The 24,168-nt window shown below is 37.4% G+C and overlaps 1 long non-coding RNA gene across 2 annotated transcripts in view; it reads left to right on the top strand.

The window, feature by feature from the left end:
• LOC135411256 (uncharacterized) overlaps positions 1 to 22,201 on the top strand; it is a 28,404-nt gene extending 6,203 nt beyond the window's left edge. The window contains exons 2-4 of one of the 2 annotated variants that reach the window (XR_010429065.1): positions 1,533 to 1,797; positions 2,648 to 2,746; positions 15,449 to 22,201. This is a non-coding gene — a long non-coding RNA (uncharacterized LOC135411256). The remainder of the gene's footprint in view (positions 1 to 1,532; positions 1,798 to 2,647; positions 2,747 to 15,448) is intronic. The other variant, XR_010429064.1, reaches the window with a different exon arrangement.
• Positions 22,202 to 24,168: the final 1,967 nt, after the last annotated feature.

Here is a 24,168-nt window from a genome sequence, read left to right on the forward strand (position 1 = left end):
CAGGGTGAGCAAGTCTGTAGGCCAAAGCAGTTGGAAGTCCCTCCTATATGTGCTTCATGCATTTTGAGAGTTTGTGGTAGATTTCTTCTGATACAGTCTGAAGTTTAAATAAACAGTAGCATTTGAAGTGTCACAGGTCTGCTTTAGGCCTGCATCTTCTGATTTAACTCTGTCTAAAAGGAAACCTTTTTGTGTATTCTGAGGTAGCTCCACAATGCAACCCAAACCACATACAGTGGGGGTGAAATTAAAACACTGATGTGGATGCACTTTCAAATGATTTCCAAATATTCCTAAGAGCCACTTCTAGGAGATTTGGTTTTTAAAAGTCTTTGCAAATAACAAATTATTGTATTCATCAGTTTGTTTTTATCTATCATTGTATGAATTCTTTCTAAGAATTTTAATAGGATATAGAGACATGTTTACTATTACAGAAGCAGAATTGTTTTGTTCTTATCATTTTGTATTAATCTGTGGTGCTTTTCAACTCTCTATTCAATAATATTCTCAGCTGGTTTTTTTTGCACTGAAATAAGACCATAAACAGAGCCCACAAACATACTGTGTAAAGCGTCTCATTTCAACCTATCGTGAGTGGAGATTGTTTTATAAGTAAAATTTTGTGAAAGATCTCTGCGAGATTTTTCTGCCATTCAGATGTTTGTACCAGTTGGAACAGAGAACATGTTGCTGAATAGATGGTGAGTAAAATCTTCCCATTCAATGAGACTAGGAGATCAGATATTAGATCAGACATCATGTCTGGGAGATTATCTTAGAGGCCTTTCTCGGTCTAAGTGTAAGGGTCTGCTGCTGAGAAATGTAATGTTTGCATGTCTCTTGTATAGGCTGAAACTAGGGAGGGAGAAGTGTCCTAGGAACTGTACTGTGAGAAAAGAAAGATCAAAATTCTGAGAAAGGACTTCTCTTGAATCTTAGGTTCACACATTCTGATCAGCTTCGCAGCTTGTTATTTTTCACCCTTTCTTTGACTCCTGGTGATCATGTTCAGGTAAACAATGCTGCTTCTCAGAAAGTTGAGAGTTCCCAGGATATCCCTTTTCAGCAGCAAGAAGCAGGGCCTTTCGGTGTGTGCACGAAAACTGCAGGTCTATGAACTCGTGCTGGGGCAGTGAATTGCCTGTCTGCCCCACTGCAGTGTGGTACCCTGACTGTAGAACAGCACAAAAGCATCTGGAAAAATGGTAATTTCAATATAAAAGAAGTTATAATTGTGAACATGAGAATAATAGGGGGGAAAAAAATCTCGTCCTTTCCATATAGCGATGCTATGCACTACAACGAAGGAACATTGGTACTGAGTTAAATCTGAACTACTCAGCTCTCAGTAGATGTGCAAGAAAAGATAGCACACAATAGTCCAGAGAAAGAAACATAGTTAATTCAATAGCACCGTCTTACACATGCATTTTTCATGGGGACAGCTAATGAATTTTGATTTTTTTAGGTCTGGTGCAGCCAAATTGTGAAAGAAATCGGCATCATTCATACTTTCTCTCTATCAGCAGAAATGTTCATCTGATAGGATATGATCTCTGTCATCTACAGTGCATGATGGAATCTCTTGAGTAATGTTTTAAAAAATATTAGTGAAAGCATGAAGACAACTGGAAAAATTGCAAAGAGAAAGTGCCAAAACAAATAAAGTGACTTTCTTTAGAGGAATTCTGAAGCAAGGCTTCAAGTGCAATTTAGGACATCACATAGAGGAAAGAAGATACAGGACAGAAAATCTTTCTTCTGGAGCTTGAAATGAAATTGTGAATCAGCAAGGTACAGAAAAATACAGTGCAGATATTTCAGATAGGAGATGCTGCAACTAAGTCCCTATGACTATTATATAGCTAATTACTTTTATGTTTTCTGGATGAACCTAAGTTTAGGTCTTTTTTAATAGATTCACAAATAATCTTCTGGTGGCAGTATTAGTGGTTTAAAACATCTTCCATTATTAAAATTAGGAATCAATTGCTGCTTACCCAGCAAGTTTTGATTTCTGAAAGGCATACCTTATTTATTTATAAAATTCTGTCTTAATTAGGATTTGATGTGGTATTTTTTTCTCAGACAAAAATGTCAGACAAGGAAAGGTAAAATATAGATTTTTTTTTTTTTTCTGAAGCAAAAGCCTTTGATATTTATGAGAGGTACAGGTCTGTGAGGATGCAGAATATCTCAGGTCAGAGAAGAGGCTGGAACAACGATGAAATTGGGGATTGATTGGAGGTCATTGATAAAATGTAACCAAATTCCATGACATGGGTTTCAAATGACTTTATATTACTGATTGTTTGAAACAGGAAATATAGACAAACTAAGAAGGTGATAGAGAATGCAAGCACAATAAGGCTTGCCAAAACCAAAGCAAGGTCTCACTGAATTATTCTGTTAATTTCTCAGCCTATGAAAAATATATCAGGCTTCTGGTAATACTCTTTCCAAAATACTCTATTGTCATTCTGAGAAAAACAACTCCAAACAACCTTGGAATGTCTAAAACAGTTTGAAATTATTCAGCTAGCATTCACATTTTTGAACAGTTCACAGAAATGTTGACAAGCACTGAATTCTTCTAGCAAGTTTCTGATTTGACGTAGATTGAAGCCTGTTTCTCTTTTTGCAGCAATCCAAATTGGCTGTTGCAATTGTCCTTGAAGCTCTCACATTTACAGGGAGAAGGGTACAAAATAAAAGACGGTGAATTGAGGAAAATTCAGACCAGGTAACTTCTATAGGCTGCAGAGGAGGCATCCATAGCCTGATAGCCTAAGTGTGAGTCTATTGTAATAATTCAGGCATTATCAATACTGCGTAGAAGAATAGTTAAAATAAGATGCATGCTGTTGTGAAATGTCAATAGAGCTTTTAATAACTTGCTTTGTAGCCTGCACCCAGATAGGAGCTGGATGGCATGGGGTGCAGCAACCAGAGACTCGTGCTCAGAGTGTGCGTTTGCACCCTTCTGGGATGCTTCTTCACCATGTGCAGGCGAGGCATTAGTGGATTGTAGGGTGGATTGCAGGGGTCCTCATGATATGACAGCATCCACATCTCCCTCTGGAGGTGTCTGCAAGTATCTGGGCTCCCAGGAGAAGAGAGCTTGTAACCCCCACTACATGTGTGTGTGCATGAATATGTACCTAGCTGTATCTATGGGGCAATAGTCCTTCCTGGGATTTCTAATATAAGGGAGTTTAGAAACTTTTGGGTATGTATGAGCATTTCATAGGTATATAATGTTATGGTTTATCTGTTTTACTATTGACATTGGTCATGAATGTATGGATTCACTCACTGCCAGTTAATTACATCATTAAAAAATCGCTACAACATTTTGATTGCAGTTTGGTTAGGCTATGCTCAATGAGCAGATTTTCCCTGTGACAGGACGAGAGAGGAAAAATCTTTTCCAGGAACTGGAAAGGATGCAGGTTACTGAAGAGGATCAGATAGGCAGCCCTACGTTAACAATGCAAATGGAGTGGCAGAGGTGGATTCATGGGCTACACAGAAGAAAAAAAATTAACCAATATAGATCATGTTTACGGTAGGAAAATGAAGTTGAAGAGCAAGGCCTGGAGAATTTTAGGACAAGCCCTGCAGAAGTGATTTCTCACATGTATTGAGTGGAGGTCTGAGTAACGGAAGTAAAGAAGAAAACAGACACTTTCCTGGACCAGGGAGACAGTCAGTATTAGTTGCATTTGAAGGCATTGGGAAGATGTCTTGAAGATCATGACAAGTTTTGTGGAACAACTAAAGTTGCCAGCTGAGGTGATGAATAGATAAAAAGAACCGAGTCCTGTTCAGTAAGGAAGGGACTAAGGAAAGATGCCCTGATAAATGATAGGAAGGGCAGAGATGGAAAGGCTCATCTCAGGAGTAGAGGTGAATCTACTCTTGTTTCACATGGATTTGGAGAGAACAAATACCCCAACAAATACCTAAGCAGTAAAAAGACCTAAGCTAGGTTGCTCCGAAAAGAAGGAGCATGACTGCTCCGTGTCCTTTCACATGGATCACTGTACCTATATCACTGCTGCAGCCTTTGTCTTTGCATGCAGACAGCAACTTATTCCAGGCAACTTGTTGCATGTCTGCTAACAAGACTAGAAACCGAACCTTGAAAGAATTTCAACAGCATGGTAATTTTTGGGAAAATTATTGAATGAGTGGTATCACTAGGATTATACCAATAAAAGAAATCCTGCCATTTTTACAGCCATATAATATATGGAATTCTATAATATTTATGTGATAATATTGTTTATTATGCTTACACTGTAGCTACTTCGTCTTCAAAATCTCTCATTTTTAATAACTACACAGATTCTTGGCTACACTGAAATGTTACGTTCTTGGATATTTTTTAGATTTATCCATTCTTCCAGTGACAGGTAGTCTTTTTTTTTAAGTTGATGGTTTGCAATCAGAGACTAACGATATTTCTGACCAAAAATAATTTGAAGAATATTTAGTTTTTCAGTATAAAAGTAATTGAAAATTATTTTATACATGCTGATTTGGAAGTATGAAATGACTTACTGAGACTCTCAGTGCTATTTCTTAGTATGATAGGATAAATATAATTAATAATTCTTAATAATTTTCAAGTCATTCAATAAAAGGCAAAGCCCCATTTCTTGTAGTTTAACTGATAAAGTTTTGGAGTACGAAAACATAAGCTTGAATATTGAAATTATTTCCTTCACCAGAATGTTGGAGGATATATAGTTTTAAGTCATGGGGAAATTTATGTAGAAAACTTTTGAAGAAAAATATAATATTGTGATATTTTTACATAAAGTGTAATTTGGAAAGTTATGATTTGATAGGTAAAATAACAACCATTATTAAGTAAGTGGGCTCTTGCCTTCACATATTCTTAAAAATCTAATGTCAAACTGACATATAGTATTGTTAGAAGTTGGTTCAGCATGACTTTGGTACCTTTTGTTCCTTGTCTGATATTTTTTTGAGTTGAACACTTTTTTCCTTTACCAGTTTTATGAATAGTTTGTTAGCTTTTATAGCTCTTCACTTCCTACCATAAATTAGAGGGCTTAGGGAGGAGTTGCTCCCTCGAGTAACTTCTAAAGTTCCGAAGGTTTTGGCACAGTGAACTTCTTAATGCTCAATAACTTTCTAAAGAATACGAGCTTTCTGAGAGACGTGCAACAGCTTCATCCTGTAACTTTGGGATTGCATTTACTGTTCCAGGGAGGAGTTGCCTTTCAATTTGGCACAAGGACAATGTGGTCTGATCAGTGTTGTCGAATGTTTGCTGCTCGCAAGTTATTGGAATGAGGAGGTAGCCAAGAAAAGTTGCTATGGTAAAGAATTGTTTTGATTTAAAAAAAAATAGGGAGGAAGGCAGCACAGACCTACCACCAAGAATGACTCTGTTGTGGTGATATATTATGAATCAAAATAACATAAATAATGTGTTAGTAAACTGGCAGTTCTGAAGGCAGAGATGATGTACAGGTGAAAAAAATTAAGGTGGAAAGAAGTGAAAGGAATTGGCTTGGGAATTAAAAATGTGATGGATGATTTTTAGATTAGAACTTTAATTAATCTTCCATTGATAGAGAGTAAGCTGTATTGTATGAATGGTAGTAGTTTAAAAGGGAGACCAAACTGAGGAAAAATCTAATGAAACTATGACTGATTATTACATAGGTTTTGAGCACACAAAGTATTTTCTATGGGAGTTTCAAGGCCTTATCTGAGGAGAATCACCCAAGCGACTGGGAAAGATTTAAGGCCTGGAGGAACTTTTATGGGGCCTGAAAAGACTATTAATCCATGGACTTTCATGTTATTCCCCAATTTATTACTGATTTTATACTATGTTCAATGTACCCCCATGTTCATTATATGGTTCAGGACTTGTCTGGACTTGCCCTCATGTTTTCCTGCCAAAAGTTGTTTACTCCCTTGTTCTCCCCTGGTTTTCCCGTTCATCTCTCACTGATTGGCTGATGGATGCCGCAGTGCTGAGTGAGCTCCCATTGGTCCTTTCCCCTGGATATTCCTAAGTTCCACCCAACTTTTCCTTGTTCCCCAATCCTGTTTCATCCTAAATTGTCAATCCCGTGCTCCACCCCAGTTATTGAAGCTCCCCTTATCCAAACCTTATGTAAGTCCTCGTTTTCCCTAATAAACTGACCATTGCACCCTGACCTTCTACTGTGTCAGAACCCCTTTTGTGCAGTGTTGCATCCCTATTCCCTTTACCCTCGGGCCGTGGCACTTATCCTGTATATTATTTAAATTTGATTTTCAAGTAAAACAGATTGGCTTCATCCTAAAAATGCAGGTTTTTTCACATAGTTAATGAAGCAGTCATCTTTGGGATGGCTGGTCCCTCCTTCCCCAGTCAAACTTACATAACAATGGTCAGATATACAAACCATCCTGTCATTCTCTTTAATTCAGTGATGCTTGTGAACTTTACTGCAGAGTGTTCCTTCTTTTGAAAATCTTTACTCATGGGGTGGGGAACCAAGTCCGATACAGTGACTACTTGGACATCTGTGGAAACCAGCGTTCATCCAGTTTGCTGTCAGTGGCTTGTAGTCATACACATCCTTATCAGATGCTGTGCTTCCAGACAAGACAATACATTGATGCTTTGCTATTTTTTTTTGTTTTAATTTTTTTTTTTTTAATGCCTGGGACAAGAACACAGTTTTCCCAAATGCCAGTCTGCAACTTTGCACATGAGAAACCCTGCCTTTCTATATGTGCCTGTTCTTTGAAAAGGAGTGCCGATTTCCTGGTACTAAAAATCTGTCTATTAATATTTCAAGATAAATAATAAAAATTCCTGCTAACCTAAGAGCTAGGATAGGCAGATTTCATGCCTGAGCATACAATTAAACTAACCATTTTCACAGTTTTTAAGAACTTGACAACAAAAGAGAAATATTGCCTTTTCATTCTGTGTATCCACGTGACATCTGTAGAAGATCAGTGATAACCTGTGATCTGTCATCTCACCTTTGCAGATGATTTACTGTTCTGGTTTTTTTTCCTGAATTGTTTTACTGGTGATACAGGGTTGTTGCCTTCAGTAAATTATTACTGGTGGTGTTGCAGGCTCAAAAACCTAAACCCATTCTCTTTCAATTGAACAGCAATGTTTGTGACTAACAAGTAGGTTTCAGCCTTTATTTTTCCAGCTGACTAAAACCACATCCACAAAGGCCATTCCTTCTGAAGAAGTGATTCAAAATACCTCTGGCTGTATCTCCGGCCATAGAGAGTAGTATAACCTGAATTACTATGGAGCCATGCACCAAGGCAACCAGAAATAAAAGAGCTATGTAAAATTTGCAATGAAACATTCCTGCAGTCATCCTTCTGGCAGAAATTATGTGCAAGAAAGGGGCAGTTGATGTTAATAATTCATCCAACTCTAGAAAGCAATTACTACGTTTTCCTTGATTTAAATGATAGCTAAATGATGTCTGTCCAAGACTTTGTGTGCCCAGTGGGGAAGATGTAGCCTTAATCTGCATAGAACCTCTAGTAAATCCATGACTGCCTTAACACATCATTAACAGAACAGTTTAATACTTACAGTATTAAAATGATCAGATCCTTTGAAAGTCAGCCAAACAACATAGAAACTCATTTCCAGAACTGACTTCTACCTCTTTATAGTTACCCTCCTAGTCCTCTCCAAAAGCTCTTGTATGTATTTGCTATATAGTGAAAGTCTCAAATTCTTACTTTTTTTGCCTGAAATCAGGAGCAAATTCCCAAGTTACTCTGCATGTCTTAATTTTAAGCTGATATAGTCTGTTCTTTTTTTCTCTAGTCTAGGTGTAGTTTAGGCACATTTACACTCCTGTCTATCTCGTATTGGCCTTTTTAGCCACCAACGCGCTTGTAACAAACGTGGGTAGTGCCCTTCCCAAATCTTCGTTCGCGAAGCCTGGCCATGATGATGATGACGCTCCTTGTCACATATGCAGTCCAAGGTGTGGAGAAAATTCTTTTTGCACTCTTGGGCTGTGCCTCCACTGTCATGTTTTGAGCTCTCCTTGGTCACAGGACTGATCAGTTGTTGAATATAGCACAGGGCTGAAAATGGGGAGGCCTGGAGGAAATATTCCCCAGAAGCCCTTCGTAACATGGGCATGCAGGGCATAGCCTCTTGGGGCAAGGAGAGGCACAGGTGCTGTCAGTGATGAGTTTGGGGAGCAATCCCACCATTAGGTTTGCCAGTGATGTGGATGGATTATTGCTGCCCCCAAGGGTGCTGATGGCCTGTGCTAGGCCAGGGATGGTGCTTCTGGAGCCTTCTCTCCTTCAGCATCCCTGATTCCTGCAGTCTCTTACACAGTGTCTGTAATCAACCGTGCCAACATGCATGAAGCCAGACAGGGAAGGGTCTGAATGCCACTGGTAGCAGCAGCTTCGATGGGAATAAATTATGCCTGTATGAGATGCCTGTGAGTTGCTGTCACATCACTGGTTCTGTTTTCCTTGTCTGTCTTCATTTTGCAAAATGGTAGGTGAGGACCTGAACTGAAAAGCTATTTAGAATTGGGTTCTTTAAGCTTTTTGGCCACACATTTAGAGAGAGAGAAAACTATTTACTGAGGAATTTAATCTGAAACCTGGAAAACTGCTTGCCAAAACACAAGTGGGAAGAAAAATTGAAATGAGCACTCTATATTACAATCTTTGAGAAACACTGCATTTAGTTTTATTTTAGAAGTCACTGGTTATTGCTGTATGGTGACAAGGCAGAGAGTGGCAGTGGAGGGGTCACCCTTCCAGAGAGCCACTTACCAATTTCTGATCTAAAGACAATCTTTAAAAATAAATGGAAAGTAAATGCAGTCTGTGTGAATTTGGAGATGACCTAGCACACACTTTAGAGCTGCTTAAAAGAGGAGAATTCAGTGTGTGTGTGTGGGATGCTGGAGAGTTGCCTTGTGTTTGGATATGCAAAATAAAGATCTGCTTTGTAAAGGAGCTGAGCACCTGGAACTTTCTTCTGGCATTAGCCTACTAGTCAGATAAAACAGATAAATGCTAATCTAATCAATCTATTAAATAATTATTTTTCAATTAAATAGAGACTAAAAAAAGTCTTAGTAACAAAGCTCTCCAGTCAATACCTTTGCATAAGTAGTGTGTGAGTACAGAATGCTAAATAGAGGCTACACGGATATTTGCATATATACAGAATATACACACACATATGCCTTCTCCCACTTATATCTATACTAGAAAAGACAGGATAGCTGATGTATGAGCCAAGAAAAACATTTATTTTGGATGATACATTTTTAGAACTGACTTCTCTGCAGAATTCAAAAAATGTGTTTGAAATTAGAGAGGACTGTTTATAGAGGATATAAAAAAGTAGATGGAAGAAGAAATCACTTAGAGAAATGCTAAACCCCTCCTCCACAAACTGCCCTTTGCTATGACCCTGACCTTTACTTCTGTCAGTTGAAAAGATCCTTAAATATTTGTTGTGATATTTTGGGAATAGACAGGTACAGATAAAGCTATATGCTGGCTACTCTGACTCATTCCCTCCCTATAGATGAAGGTGTAAGGAAAAATATATCTAAACATACCTAAAGACACATTATTCTTCATGCTCTAGGGCATTAATGTTTAAATTAAAACAGTCCCTCAAAGTTATTAATTTTTATTAGTGCAATACTGAGCTCTGAAACATGAAATAAATAAGCAGTGATTTCAGCAATCATTGTACTTGCATGTTTTCTTACTGCGTAATTACTTTACTTCGATACTGTATGTGGTCACATGGATGCACACTTTGCTGAGCCCATTTGTTCTGTAACATCCTGCACTCATCCATGCTGTAGATGTCCGGTTTGTCCACACTAAACATGATATGTTTCACACGTGGAACTGTGAGACACGCAACTGTGAAAGCGATTTCTACTTTTATTAATGCTAACTGTTACCATGCCTGCGACTGCCAAGTGCTGTGTGGCACTTACAGCGAGCTACTTAATATAGTGGCCAGTGGGAGAGGGGGAAACTCTTTCTCTCTTAGGGACATAGTCAAATGCAACAGCTGTTTTAGAGATAAAAACATGAACACAGCTGGCTTCTGGGCAGTTGCTTTTGTTCCCTAAAACACTCATGTGCAGTACCATACATAAGCAAAGCATGGATTTCACATTCTTGGCATTATAGTTGAAGATCTCTTGTTGATTTTTGGAGAGCGAGTTTCTCTCATGCACTCCAAGTTTTTATTATATGAACATCAAACAATGTATTGCTGATTATGATTCTTAAGCTCATAAGTTTCTGAAAGCCTTTGGAATCTGTCCCTCTTTTCTCTGTGATAATCTCAGGATGTAACCAAAACTCTTTTGAAAAAGAAAATAACTTGGAAAGGGTATGTTGACCTAGTCCAATGCATACTGGCTGCTACCCCTTTGCAAATAAGGCTCCTTTCAGATGTGTTGCTGTTTGTGCACCTGAAACTGCTGCTTATCTGTGCAAAAGTAAGCCACTTTGTTTAAATGAATGACAGAAAACAAAATTAATTGGATATCCTGTACAGAACACTGTGGGCTTTTTTTAGTGTGTTATCGAGTTTACGTCATATCAGTAATTTGAAATTACTGGTGAACCAATAGCACTTATTTTAGGAAGAAAGAGCCCTACACCATTCTGTGATAATTTTTGATATTATTATTTGGTTTACTGTACAAGCACATATACTTTCTTTAACTGTTTCCTTCTTTGAGTTCAATGTTAGATTGCAGTATTTCATACCTGCTTTGTATGACCATAAATGACCCGTCACACATGTGACACGTGATAAAACAACCAAAAGCCAAGCTCATACTTACCATTTTATAAACTCTTAAGAAATCATCGTGGCCTCCTCTGCTTATTTTTTGTGTTTCTGCAGTTAAAAATCTTACTTATTATAAATAAAAGATAGCTTTCATAAGCTAATTTAAAGCTGAAGTGTGACTTGTTTTCTGTGTGTCACACAGAGGAATGTGCTATCTCTTAAAAATTAATTTATCTTGCTTCTTGGAATTGCTTTGCAGCTATGCTGCAGAGATAACATAACAGTGTCAAACACACTTCTATCTCCAAAAGAAAACAAGGAAACAGCTGGGAGTGATTCCCAAAACCGTCATCCATTGTGCAATGTTCAGAAAGTCACAAGTAGAGATGCTAATACATCTCTTGCATCCAGGATTGCCCTACATATGTAGGACAATTGACTTCCTTACAATAGCAATTGGAAAACTGGAGCTTCTGCAGTTGTGTGCTTATTTGTAACCAGTTAGTGTAATACCACAATCTCAGAACAAGCCCAATAGCAAACAAATACAGCAAAAATGTGGATTTATGATGTGCATTACCAGTGTTTGTCTTTTTTCACACAGAAAATCCCCCCTTTTCCTCCATCTCTATATTCTCCTCAAGCCAAGCTGATTAACAAACAGCCTGTGCTAATATCTTGGAACACACACATACTCACTCTCTCCCCCCTCAGGTGATAAGATCTTGGTTGGAGAGATTGACTGTTAATTGATTAGTGCTCCTGAGGTCTCATCCTTAAAGGACAAATGTTGATATTTCGAACATTTCTTGAGTAGATTCTGGTGTTTTATAAAAGCAGCTGACAATTTAAAAGTCTGAGATTCAGTAACATAAAATATTATGAAAAATCCACATACTGCAATTTTACCAGGAGTGAAAACTTCCTTTTACTCTAGAGAATACAGAGACTTCTAACAGATCAAATAATAGAAAAAAGAAAAGTGCTTTACTGGCATTTTTAGGTCATGTTTCAATACATACTGAAATATTCTCTTTTATTCCAAAGTTGTTCCAGATTGAATTATTTTCATATTTCTTCCAGCAAATTTTTTAACAGAGTTTTGAACTCTCATTAGAGTGATGATTTATTTTCTCCTTTTGGTTGTGTAAAGCCGCTGAAGCTGTGTGGCTATATTGGGAGCTAACTGGGTGACACATGTATAGAGGTATAATTAATACAAACCAAATGCACATCCAGTGCAAGAATTACATTTGCACTTAATCCAATATGTATTCATAGCAAGAGTGAGGGGATGACTTCTTACTCTTTCAACTTCAGAGTTTAAACTAATAAAATTAACTATGCAGGAAAAAGACAAAAGTGAACATAGAATGCAGTAACATAAACGAAGGAGAATCTGCTTTCCTTTCTGCATGTAAAATGTTGGGATATTTTTTCAAAAAAAAGAAGGCCAGTATTACAAGTGCTGCTGTGTGTGGCTGTAGCAGCTTTCCAAGTGAGTCATCAGCTGTGTTTGGATCCAGTCTTTCAGTTCCACTGCACAGACACCTGTGACTTGAAGGAAAGGATTTCCTACATTAGCTGGCACAAGCAGTAGGTTTTTATAGTCTAAGGATCATCTACTTGAGAAAAAGAACTAACAGTGAGTTGCAACTTTAGAAATTGCTTCACAGCTACCTTTGACAGACCCTTTCCTGAGGCGTTGTGGCTGCTTCGTCAGAGGGAGAAAGGGATGGATTGGTGTCGCCTCTCACTGCAGAAGGGGCAACTTATGGCTCCCCATTGCTCCTCAGTAATAAATGCTGCAAAGTACACAGTGTCACCACAGGGACAATATACCTCAAACAATACCTCAAACAACACAGGATCCCCTGAATCAGGTCCAGTATCAAATGCTACCTGGACATGAAATATGGATTAAAAGGATCATTCCCCTATCTATAGAAATTATGTATCTGGATGTCACTGGATGTGTCATTAGATGCCTACCTGCATTTTCCGACATCTTTTAATTTAATGAAATCATTATTTCATCATCTGTTTTGTCTGTGAAGAGAATCTGAAATAAAGATAAACCAAGTCTAACCGTTACAGAAGAAATTTATTACTTCCGTACAGATCCTGAAAGAGAGGAAAATTTGGTTACAAGTTTCTCATGACAATTATTTTAAAGGATGATCTTTATTTAGTTAAAAAGTATTATAAAACCTGTTTCAAAAAAGAAATCTATGTGGGTTCTGGCAAGCCATTTTTTTTAATTTTAATTTATACTGATTTTTGTGTGAACAATTTTCTTTACTCTATGAAAACTTAAAATGGAAAAAAAGATTGACATAAGTGAAGAATTTCAGTCTTTTCATATGAAATGTCACATGGCAAAAAAGCCCCAAGCCACTTTCTGAACAATTTTAATGAGCTTGAAACTATTGTGTTAATCTCAGTGGAGGTTTAGTAATTTCATGTTAATTTTGTTCATTTTTTTTCTCCTGTAAGAAAGGGGAGGATTGAAGATCTGCACTATTTGTTGTGATTGATATCTCATTTTGGCTGTCAGTCACCAGCAGGCTTTTTTTCCTGGTGCAGGTCAGCTGTGAGAAGGCAGAATGCCCAAGGGTACACCCTCATCCTGGGCAGAGCTCGACTGTCATTTCCAAGCCCACAGGCACTCGAGTTTCTCCTTAGATAGCTCTAATGAAGTCTAATCCCACATATCCAGTAGATGGACTCTTAAAATGAATCATAGCAGCCAATTACATTTTGTTTTGTTCATTGGTCCTAGTTGTATTCCTTGCTGATAGCCAGTGTCAATACCTGTGCTCTAGCAATGGACTGTGCAAACATAAAATTACAGTTAAGTAGTCGAAAGTCAGGGTGTGCAAGCAGAGCCATGCCTTCACTCAAATACCATTACCCCAGAGTTTTAGCCATTTTTCCATGGTTCTTAATCATACTTGGCTCTGATTGATTAGAGCCTTAAAGGCACATTTCCCTTAGCATGGCAGTCTCATTGAGCTTCCTGTAAAACAGGCTGATTGATCTCATTTAATTTATGCCTATTTCATTTGGGGACACATATTGGTCTGTAGGAGGGGAGAGTCCATCTCTGCCTACAGGGATCAGTCATTTGGGTGCAATTAGTTTATAATAGTTCATAGCCTCAGACCAGTTCTCTACTGCTGCTTTTCACAGCTGCCCCTGACTTGCTTGTATGAATTCAGAGTTACACAAGTTACTAAAAATTTCCTTGCAAAATATGGGTTTTAACTGCTGGACAGAAGCAAGTGTATATATGTCAGTTTCTGGTGATATTCCTCCTAAAAGGTTTGAGTGGTGACAAGAACATTTTTTCTCAACTGCAAATGCAATTGTCTCTTTAAGTACAATGCTTTTATAATCCTGGGCTAGGAAAAAAATTATCATAAAGCTAGAATTATTTTCAATTCTTATTATTACCATCTTACACATTGTAACTATGTTGATTTTTCTTTTCTTTTGAGAATCTGAAAAAATAACAAAAAGCTCACTCTTCATTTCTTAATATTTGAATGGATAGATACTTCAGACTTTAACTGTGCTATTATTGTCATGCATCACAGACTATTTTTATTCAAAGTAAAACATTACTTACGCAAGCAGAATTTTCCCACACTATCACAGCTTTAGAAGGTGATTTGATGAATTTAAAGGGACCATTTTACACTCCTAGGATAGATGAATCTGTGGTCTGACACAGTCTGGTTATTTTGATGTCCAGTTTTAAACAACTGAAGTGACTAGGGGCACAACCTTAAAATACAGACTGTTTTGATACTCCAGACTGAAAAGTGTCAGATCTGAGGTATCAAAACACGCTGATTTATTTGCTGCGTGTTCCACTCTATGTTGTCAACATACTCTGTACTGGGGAAATTACAACGTGTACTAGTCCACATGTTCTGTACAATGCCCATTTACACCAGATGCTTCTATCTTGCATCTTTAATTTCTTGCATTGCAATAGATGTATTCCATGTAAGCTTGTTTTCAGAAAAAAATAAGCCATATGTCATGCACTGATAAGAATTTCCCACATGGTTATAAATGAAAATGCTGTTCTGCTTTCTTGTTACAGAATTTAATTACCTTACATGTCTGTGTCCATAGCACCAGATTGGGCATTCAGTCAGTTGGTCACTAGTTCAAAACCTGCTCAGAGGCTTACAACCCAATGTAGTCTTGCTGTAAGTCAGTATCTCTACCGTGCAGAGAATCCAAGTTGTTTGAAAAAAATATATTTTTTTTCAACAAAAAAGTATCTTGCTGAGGTGAAACACTCAAAGTTATACACAGCATGCAGCAATTTTATTGGAAAAAGTTCTTAGATGAGCATCGTGTGGTCTGCGTGTGCTTACAAAGGGGTATGTTAATGGAAAATATATTGGCAATGCAAGCAAAATACCTGCAAACAAAATTAACGCTCAATGGGAAACAATAGGAAAATAAAAAAACGGAACACATCTAAAAAATTGAAGATGTCTCTTGGTGCTTCTTCCAAATAGTGAAAGAAAATTATTGAGAGAAATACAGGAAGGGTTTTTTACTGTTGTTATTATTTTTTTTTATCAATAGGCTTCAGGAAACTGATAAACATACGAAAAATATCCAACTGTAGCCCTGAGTTACACAAGACCTAAGACAAGCCAGGTGTGGGGACATTAGTGACAATGAGAAATAAGGGGCAACAGGGCTGTTGTTGCTCCTTTGGAACCCCACTCAAGGGCTGCAAGTGAGTGTGAGATCATCTCCTCGGCTGTTCCTCCCCAAGAGAGTAGAAGTCATGGGGCTGAGTGGTCAAAGGAGAACCTCAATCTTTTTCTCAACAGAGATAATTTTTCTCTGGCCTTTTTGTATAATGAATCAATTATTTGAATTAATCAGTAACATTCTGGAGTATCACTGGACTGGCAAAAATTTCTTTGATTGACTTTCCTTTTGTTTTTCTCTTGACTGCTGTCCTTTTTTGTCTCTAGAAGGCTGTGTTGGGTTAATCCTGCAAAGAGATAGAGGCTGCAACAAAGTGCTGAGGAGCATCAGTGAAAATAAATGATGGGAAGTAAACTTTTCAGTGCATTTTCCCTCTATTCAGGACTTCTGGGAGGTGAGGTCCACCTCACTCCCAGCCTGGAGTGACTTCCTGTACTCTGCTTCCATTGGTGTAAAACCAATTACTCCTGGTTGCTTATATCTCTGCACATTTGGTGCAAGATATATTGGGTCCTGAGTATTTTAAATTCAGAACAGAATATTTTACATGTCTGCAGTGAGAGATTTTCATTCATCCATATAATAGCTATATGCTTTGTCCATATAAAGATAGTTTATGATTTTTACCATTTGACAGTATTGCCACTGGGCTATGCAATTCTTAAAATTTAGTCCTTCCACAATTCCATAAAGCAGCAATTAGCTAAAAAGGAAAATAGTTATTTGTGTTTAAGCATAAAGAGGAAGAAAATATACCTGCCAAAATTGAGTATTTTTACTTCTGAGAAGTCGGAAGTTTAGAAGGGGTGTTCTGGTCTTGAGGTTTAAAATCTAAAATATTGGGAAAGCATAAAAATATTATTTTGACAAAATAGTCTGCCTTTCCTATTTTCTCCCAACTATGTATTTTTACCTATTTTTTAACTGAAATCTTAATTATGAAACTCATTCTATCTAACAATAGTTTTAGCAAGTAGGTCAGTCCTTTTTCACATTTTATTGCTTTCTACCATATTCTAGGCAATTGTGTAGATATTTTAGTATGTCCAACTGGAGATAAATTATCCTAGAGGACATTCATGGTTGTTTTGGGGTATGCACTGGAGCCAAAGCAGCATTGCTATGGAAAATCATCGTGATGCCTCAAACTAGTAAGTCTCCATAGCAACTTAAAAAAATAATGACAGCTGTACCAAGAAATTTGCTAATAGAAGCCCTTAACACATTTGTCTAGACTCAGTCATACTTCATACTCATTATAACCAGTAGACGGATTGTAAGACAATAAAACAGAGAAAAATAAACAGGGAATATCTGCTTTTCCTGGTATTTCCCACTGACTTCAGTTAAGTTATCTGACCTTGTCTGTGGCCAATACAACCACAATGTAAGAATATTTAATAACAGATTAATTGCAAAATATTTGATTCTAATATGTACAGCATTTCATTTATTATATGCGATATATAAAGTGGAAATTTCTCATTAATTAGCATAAAGATAGGTGTTCTGAAAACAAATAGGAAAATTCCCATACTGGTAATGTTAAAATTATTGGCTGTAACAATCTATGTTGAAAAGATTGAATGAAAAATGCAGCAGTATGAGAGACATCCTGTTCTAAAATGGCCTCGCTCAAGTTCAGATTACAGGCCACTGATATATAGAGAAGGATTCTGTACAATCAAATCACAAGAGAGATTGCTAGCTGTGGCCTGCTGGAAATGTGCAAACACACTAGAGAATAAGACAATTAGCTGTGCAACTGTTGAGCTACAATATATAGCAAGAACAAAAATTTTTATGGGTTGGTATCAGTTCAAAAGAGATGTGAAAAATCAGGTTGCTGTTTTTAAGGCACCCTTTGAATTTTCTATATAAACAAAAATTGTATCTAATGGAGCAGAACTCTATATAAGACCTTAAAAAATAAAGAGTTAATCACAGAACTGAAAAAAATAGTTGAAACTGATTTTATCTGATTACATTTTTATTGTGAGTTATGCCAAGAATACATGTTCTCGGGGGTTGAAAAGGACAATTTAATAAAGCTGAAAATAATTTTGAGACAATCAACTGAAGAAAATGTAAACAGAAAGATGAGAAAGATAATTGTCCATTGTTGAATAACATTTTACTAGATTCCGAAATTGCATTTTCAGAATGATGTTGTTGCAGTGATTTAAAGAAAGAACAGTACGGGTCAAAGTAAAATGAAAAGCATCTCTAAATCATAGTGAAACACAGAAAAAGAAAGCTAGAACAGTCATAATAACAATTGTCTTGGATTTTAGAAAGTAGATAGTGGAAGCAAAATGTTAAAGACAAAAATCTATGGTTAGCAGATCTAAAAAGGAAAAGGTAGAGAAAGGAGTTCCCGGCTCTACTGGGAATCCTGATAATATTGTTGTTCTGTGGCTGTATGATGATAGCAGAATTCATGAAAAGCAGAATCTCAGTCACTTGGTGTCTGCATTTGGGGAAAGCCAGATGGTAGTTATATGACATGATGATGCAGTCCTTTTAATTTTAACCAGTTACACAGCAGTTTGTTTAATTTAGACATTTAAAGTTTGTATGTGTACTTAACTTGCATCTGATAGTTTTAAAAGAACTAGCAAAAGACCCCCATGGGCATTTTATTTTGGTGATTACAGTATTGAAACATGGGAATTTTCAAGTTGGGAAAAATCTAATGTGTGCCAATATTTAAAGATGATAACAGAACTAACTCAGGAAATTAGAGGCCTATCAAGTTGAGATTGCTCAAACACAATTAATGTCCATCAACATTAGCTTCACAAAAATAATTTTTGTCAGACTAATTTGATCCCATCCTTTGATGAGATTACAAGTTCTTTTCAATCAAGATAATATTGTTGATGTAATAAACTTTTTGAAAGGACATGCATTCACAGCAGAAGACATTTTGTTAAGAAAATAAAGCAATAGAAAACCCACCTAACATCTATGAATTTAATTAAAAATAAATAGGTCCTATAACCGTAAATGAAGAACCATCATAGTGAGAATTTGTGAGATTCATCCCCCCACACATTATCTTTCTTAATGAGACAAGAAAACATGACATTTTGTTGATGAAGTTTTCCTATACCACTAAAACTGGTAGAGGATTAAATGATAAATAAGGCTGGTGAATGACAGAGAGCAATCTGAATTTCTTTACAAAATGGAACAAGTTATTTTTTTGGAAGTCTGTGCAGAGAGAACAGTGTGAGCTACACTTGTTGGATGGAAAAGACTCCATGCTGGGAAATAGGGACTGAAAAGGATTTGATTTTATGATGGATAATCAGATACACGTGGGCTCCAGCGGTGCGCCACGGCCAAAGTGCTAAAATGATCATTGGCATATAATGAGGAGAATATGAATAAAAGCAGGGAGCTTGCATTATTCAGGCAAAGATTTACTGTGAGGGAAAAGGGAAAGTGCTACACAGACAGTAGCTCCTTGGCAAGGTCTGGCCTGGTGCTTCGTGCCTTTGATAGAGGAGAAAGTGGGGCACTGCACAACTCCTCCCTTGTGCCTGTGCTGGGGTTCAGCAGCCAGCCACCATGCTTCATCCCTGCTGACCTTACCCTGTAGGAAAACATTTTGGTCTTCTTCCTTGTGTTTTTTTTTTTTTTTTTTTTTTTTTTTTTTTTTTTTTTGTTTTTTTTGTTTTTTTTTTTGTTTGTTTGTTTGTTTGGTTGGTTGGTTGGTTTTTTAACATTCTTATTTATTTGGTTTTCTTTAAAAAGAAGGGTTTGATAGGAACTCTGGATGAGCTTAAAGGACTGCAAAAATATGCTGAAAATGAGGGACTAAATTTCAAACTCTTGATCTACTAAAGAATGGAAAAATGGTACAAAGGCATTCTTAATTTCTCTGGAAAAGATTAGCAAAATCCATTGCCTGGAATTAGAGAAATTTAAGCTTAAAGTAACTTACCACAGAGAAGCGAATTGACCACAGGAAGAACTTACTGAGGCCTGCAGTGGACTTTCTCTGAACAGAAAATTCGAAACCATGATCAGTTTTCAGTCTAGCTTAGCTGCATTATCAGTCTTGATACAGAAATTCACTTAGAGGAGTCCTGTAGATGTGTAATGAAAGAAGTCACATTAAATAATCAATAGATCCCTTCTAATATTAATATATTTTAGTCAAAAATACAAAATGCTCATGTTGTTCTGTTGAGATGATCTGCAACAAGGTCTTAGTGATGTTCTTTAAAAATGTGCTTCGCAAAAAATTTTAATTTGTAAGCCAAATATCAGGCATATAAGCTGTGAAATGTTCAAATTCTTTGCTATGGAATAAAAGATTGATTTTTCTGGTTGATGTAAAAAACAGAAATTCACCTAGATTACAAAATCTAGTCTTTCATCTCCAATTAAGCATGTTCAGAATTGCTTATTTCTGTCTGTGTAGGAAAGGGAAAGCATAATGCACTGCAGCTGTAGAGATTAACTCTGGAAGTCAGGAGGCTCTGTCCTCCTGTGGGAATACAACTGACAGCCCAGCCTGCCTGTGGGCCACCCTTGTCCCCTTGCATGGGGTCATGCAGGAGATGTGCTGGAGCTGGGCTGGGGGACAAGGAAAGGAGGTGATGGAGGGGCTGGAGTAAGGGCATAGATAGAGACTCCTGCCACTACTATGATAGAAAATATTCTTCTTTATGCTTTCAGATGGGTTTATTTGCTCAACATTTTTTGTTTGTTTGTTCGTTTTGTTCAGTTCTAGTTAAAAGTACGTATTAAGCCATTTGTTTCTCCTTTCTCATTGCACCTGCTGGCACCTGTTTCACCTTGTTATACCTGCTGGCATAATGTCACTTGCCACTGAGTCATAGCTCTTAGAGCTAATTCAGCCATCCATTCCTCTGCTACCCTGCCCTTTCTGCTTGGAGTGATTCAGAGCCTGGTCTTCACATGCAGCCTTTACCAAGAAGTTAACATAAAAAGGAAGAAAAAACCTCGCACCAATAAACCCTACTGCTTGCATGGTTGGTCATTTGGCCCATGTTACAGGCATGCTATCTGCACTATCAGTGAAATGAAAAAAACAGTGCCTTTTTGTATGTCATTTGCTGCCAAAAAAATTCCAAGATGATCTGTACAGTTTGTGAACACCACCTCTGCTAAAAGAAAGAAAAGCTGAACTGATGGGAGAACAGCATGGAGTGGATTTCGGGGCTGGGGAGAGGTTCCATGGTCCTTGGGAGAGAGCACTGCTTCAGGTTGCCCCTAGAAAGACCAAACATCCCAAAAGACAAGCATTCTGTAGAGGTAAACAGAGAAGGGCAGGCTTCCTATGGCTTCTTCAGCCATTTGATATCCTTCACAGCAACCTGAAGAGCCAGGTCCCTTCAGAGGTTGCCTCTGAAAACGTACCATATCTTTGCTTAATTCTCTAGGTTTTAATTTTTTTCCCTTTTTTTCTTTTTAAATGTTAGTACCCACCAGTTCTCTGAAATATGTGTAGAGTTCTTTTGGGTTACACTCTGCCTCAGATAAATGTCTTTAAAGGTGCAGCCTCAGCATTACTTTGCTTATATGTATACTTGAGTGTGTGTATGTACTATCTACATCTGGAATGAGGGGCTGTATTAAAAATAAAATAATTATAAAAATAAAATGAAATGGCCTCACATGGAAAGCATTTGGAAAGGAAAATACCGGAGTAAAAATGGAAAAATAAGTACGTGTCAGGCCAGCTGCAGGTTAGGAGCAGCTCTGTGGGAAGCCAATGGGATTTGCTGGTGCCCTTCATGGGAAGGCAGAGACGAAGCAAGTACAGCTGCCCTGCAGCACTCCAGTGACCAGGGCTTTAGTCATGTTGCAGGAGGACTTTCAGCTGTAACCTTGCTGGCCTCAGGAGTATTTCTCAGAAGCTAAAGAGGTCAGCTTCAGCAAGACTGTGCCCATAGATAGTAATGACTAAAAGGGAGATCCCTGTGGCAAGCAGCAGGAAGCTTTTGAAGGTGCTTGTGCCAGCAGATATCTGAGGCATGGGGCATAAGAAAGGGAAGTTCCCCTAACAGCCAAATACATATGTTAAAGCCTTCTCAATTTATTTGTGCACAAAGGGTAAAGAGACCCTAGGCTGCAAACAAAGACATCATACACCGAGTTATTTGTCAGCCTCTAAATTAAGAAAGGATTTTAATACCTTCCTTTAAGGGATTTACTCACGTGATTGAAGTTAGGCATGATTTTAGGAGCCCCAGAAAATCAGTCACCTGATAAACTCTCTGCTTCAGGTTAAAATATATTACATTTAAAAAGCATGTTCCTTAAAAAACAACACAAAGAAGAGATATTATAGCAACAAAAATTTTTCTTAAAAATTATTAAATTATTTGGTCCTTTAATAATTGAAAAGGCTTCATTACCATGCAAACAAATAACAGGTTGGCTATTCACCTTTTGGAAGATGGCATTTGCATTCCTATAATAGGAGAGAAGAACCTTAGAAAACTAATGAAGGAGCATAAAAATGCAAATTACTGCAGCTAATTGGCTGTGCCTTCTTATACCTTCTGAATTATTAATTTATGACCGAATAAATCTGCCCCTTTTAAATAAAATAATAAAGAACAACATTGTGCTTTATGCTGTTGAGTGGATAGTGTTTGTTCCCTTTATTTTATGGTGAGTTGCTTTTATTTGCACTAGCAAGATGCTTGCAGTGTTCTGTAAAACTCTGCAGGTCCAGCACTCCTCTCATGCAGACTGACATTATATTTCCTTTTTATAAAAAAGCAAGACAAAAGATGATACCGTTATTACAATAATGCTAATTACATCTTTAGTGCCATTGGCAGTAAAGTTTAATTGTGAAGCAGGCTCAGAATCCTGCAGCCACGTATTTACATGCTGATATGTGAGTAATTCCATCCACTTTGTTGAGATAACTTACATTCATCAGTGGTTGCTGCCCAGCAGGTTGAAGAAATCAAAATAAAATATTTGATAACAGGGTTGATATATGTGCATTTTCCCCTGAATATTATTTTTTCTCCCATAGAAAATTTGGGAAGCTTCTGAGGAACTGCTTATTATACCTGGGATTTCCATCTCTGTGACACAGCCCTTTAGTGTACATGGGCACAATTTTACAAGTGCTAGATATTCTATCTGGCAGACCTGTACATTCACTGTTTACACACATTCATGGGGAGGCCCTCATATTCCCTGTGAACACTCACTGAGACTGTGCAGCACATAAACAGTGTGTCCAGTACTTTCTGCACTTGCCTTATATTGCTAAAATGCTCCACAGTTATCTGAAAAATTCTGGGTTCATGTGTTTAAGTAATTCTGTGGGACAAGGGCTTAGAAATTAGGCTCAGCTTGCATAATTTGCTTTTTCCCTGATGGCTTCTCATATATAGCTGTAGCATGCTTAAATTAACAATCTTTCATTAGAAAAAGATACATTCCATCACTGGGCACTATTTCATAGGTGATGCCTGCATGACCAAGATTGCAGAATTTAGCCTGTGGGATGGATCTTTGCTTTAGAGGACACGGGCACCAGTTTCTGTAAGGCAGAGTGGTTATTATTACAAAAATCATCTCTTCAAGATGGAGTTTCTCATTCTCCATTTTAGTCACCAAATGATTTCTTTTTAAAATACAGCCAAAACAGGTTAAAAGTTTTGTTGCGTTGATTATATGTTGCTTAGTGCGTGGTACTCCAAAACAGAAAAAAATCCACGTGCCAAGGAATTTGTTTGTTTGTCCCAGCCACCACTGGGGCTGGAGTGCCTAAACCAGCTGCCACACTGAGGCAGCTCATGTGCGGCTTTGGTCGAGCTTGAGTTATCTGGCCAGCTCAAGGCTTCAGTTATGAAGACAACACAAGGGAGTAGCTGTGAGTCCAGGGAATTTCTAGTGTTGAAGGTAGGTAAACAGAAGCTGAAGAATATTAAATCTTATTTGTTTTGTTTATCTTTTAGCAGTTCTATAATTTGATTGCACACAAACTTTGCCTAGCTCTTCTTCTATAGCATCCAAATATTTCACTAGTATCAATGCATTTCCCAGGTGGGAAACACAGTTTATAGTAGTGAAATTGGGAGATGCAGGGTAGGTAAAATAGCTGCCCAAGGCTGCCTATGAAAACTTGGGCTGGAACTTGAAGTTTTATCCTGCTTGCTGCACAAACTACTGAGCCATCTTTTTTTGCAGTCTGGATTTTCAGAATATTTTTTAAACGAAAGAACACAAACTTTCCTCTAGGATGACAAAGAGACATTGTCTTCTCAGGCACCAGAAATTTGGTGGCCATAGCATACCAGTTTTTGTTGAGCAAATTTCCATATATATATATATATATATATACACACATACATAGAAATATACATATATATATCTCAATCACTGAGCAGCATTCTGTAAAGGATCTGTGGAATATTATATTTTAGGATCAAGACCAAACCTACTACCATTTGAAAGGGTCATATTAAGCATTAGATCTATAGTATGTGTTACTTAAAATATTAATGAAGCATGTAATAGCTGTTAAACTAAAGCCAACAGGAGCAGTGAAGAAGGTACCCTGATATATTACCAAG

This window comes from Pseudopipra pipra, chromosome 3 (genome assembly GCF_036250125.1).
Source record: "Pseudopipra pipra isolate bDixPip1 chromosome 3, bDixPip1.hap1, whole genome shotgun sequence".
Classification (NCBI taxonomy): Eukaryota; Metazoa; Chordata; class Aves; order Passeriformes; family Pipridae; genus Pseudopipra; species Pseudopipra pipra.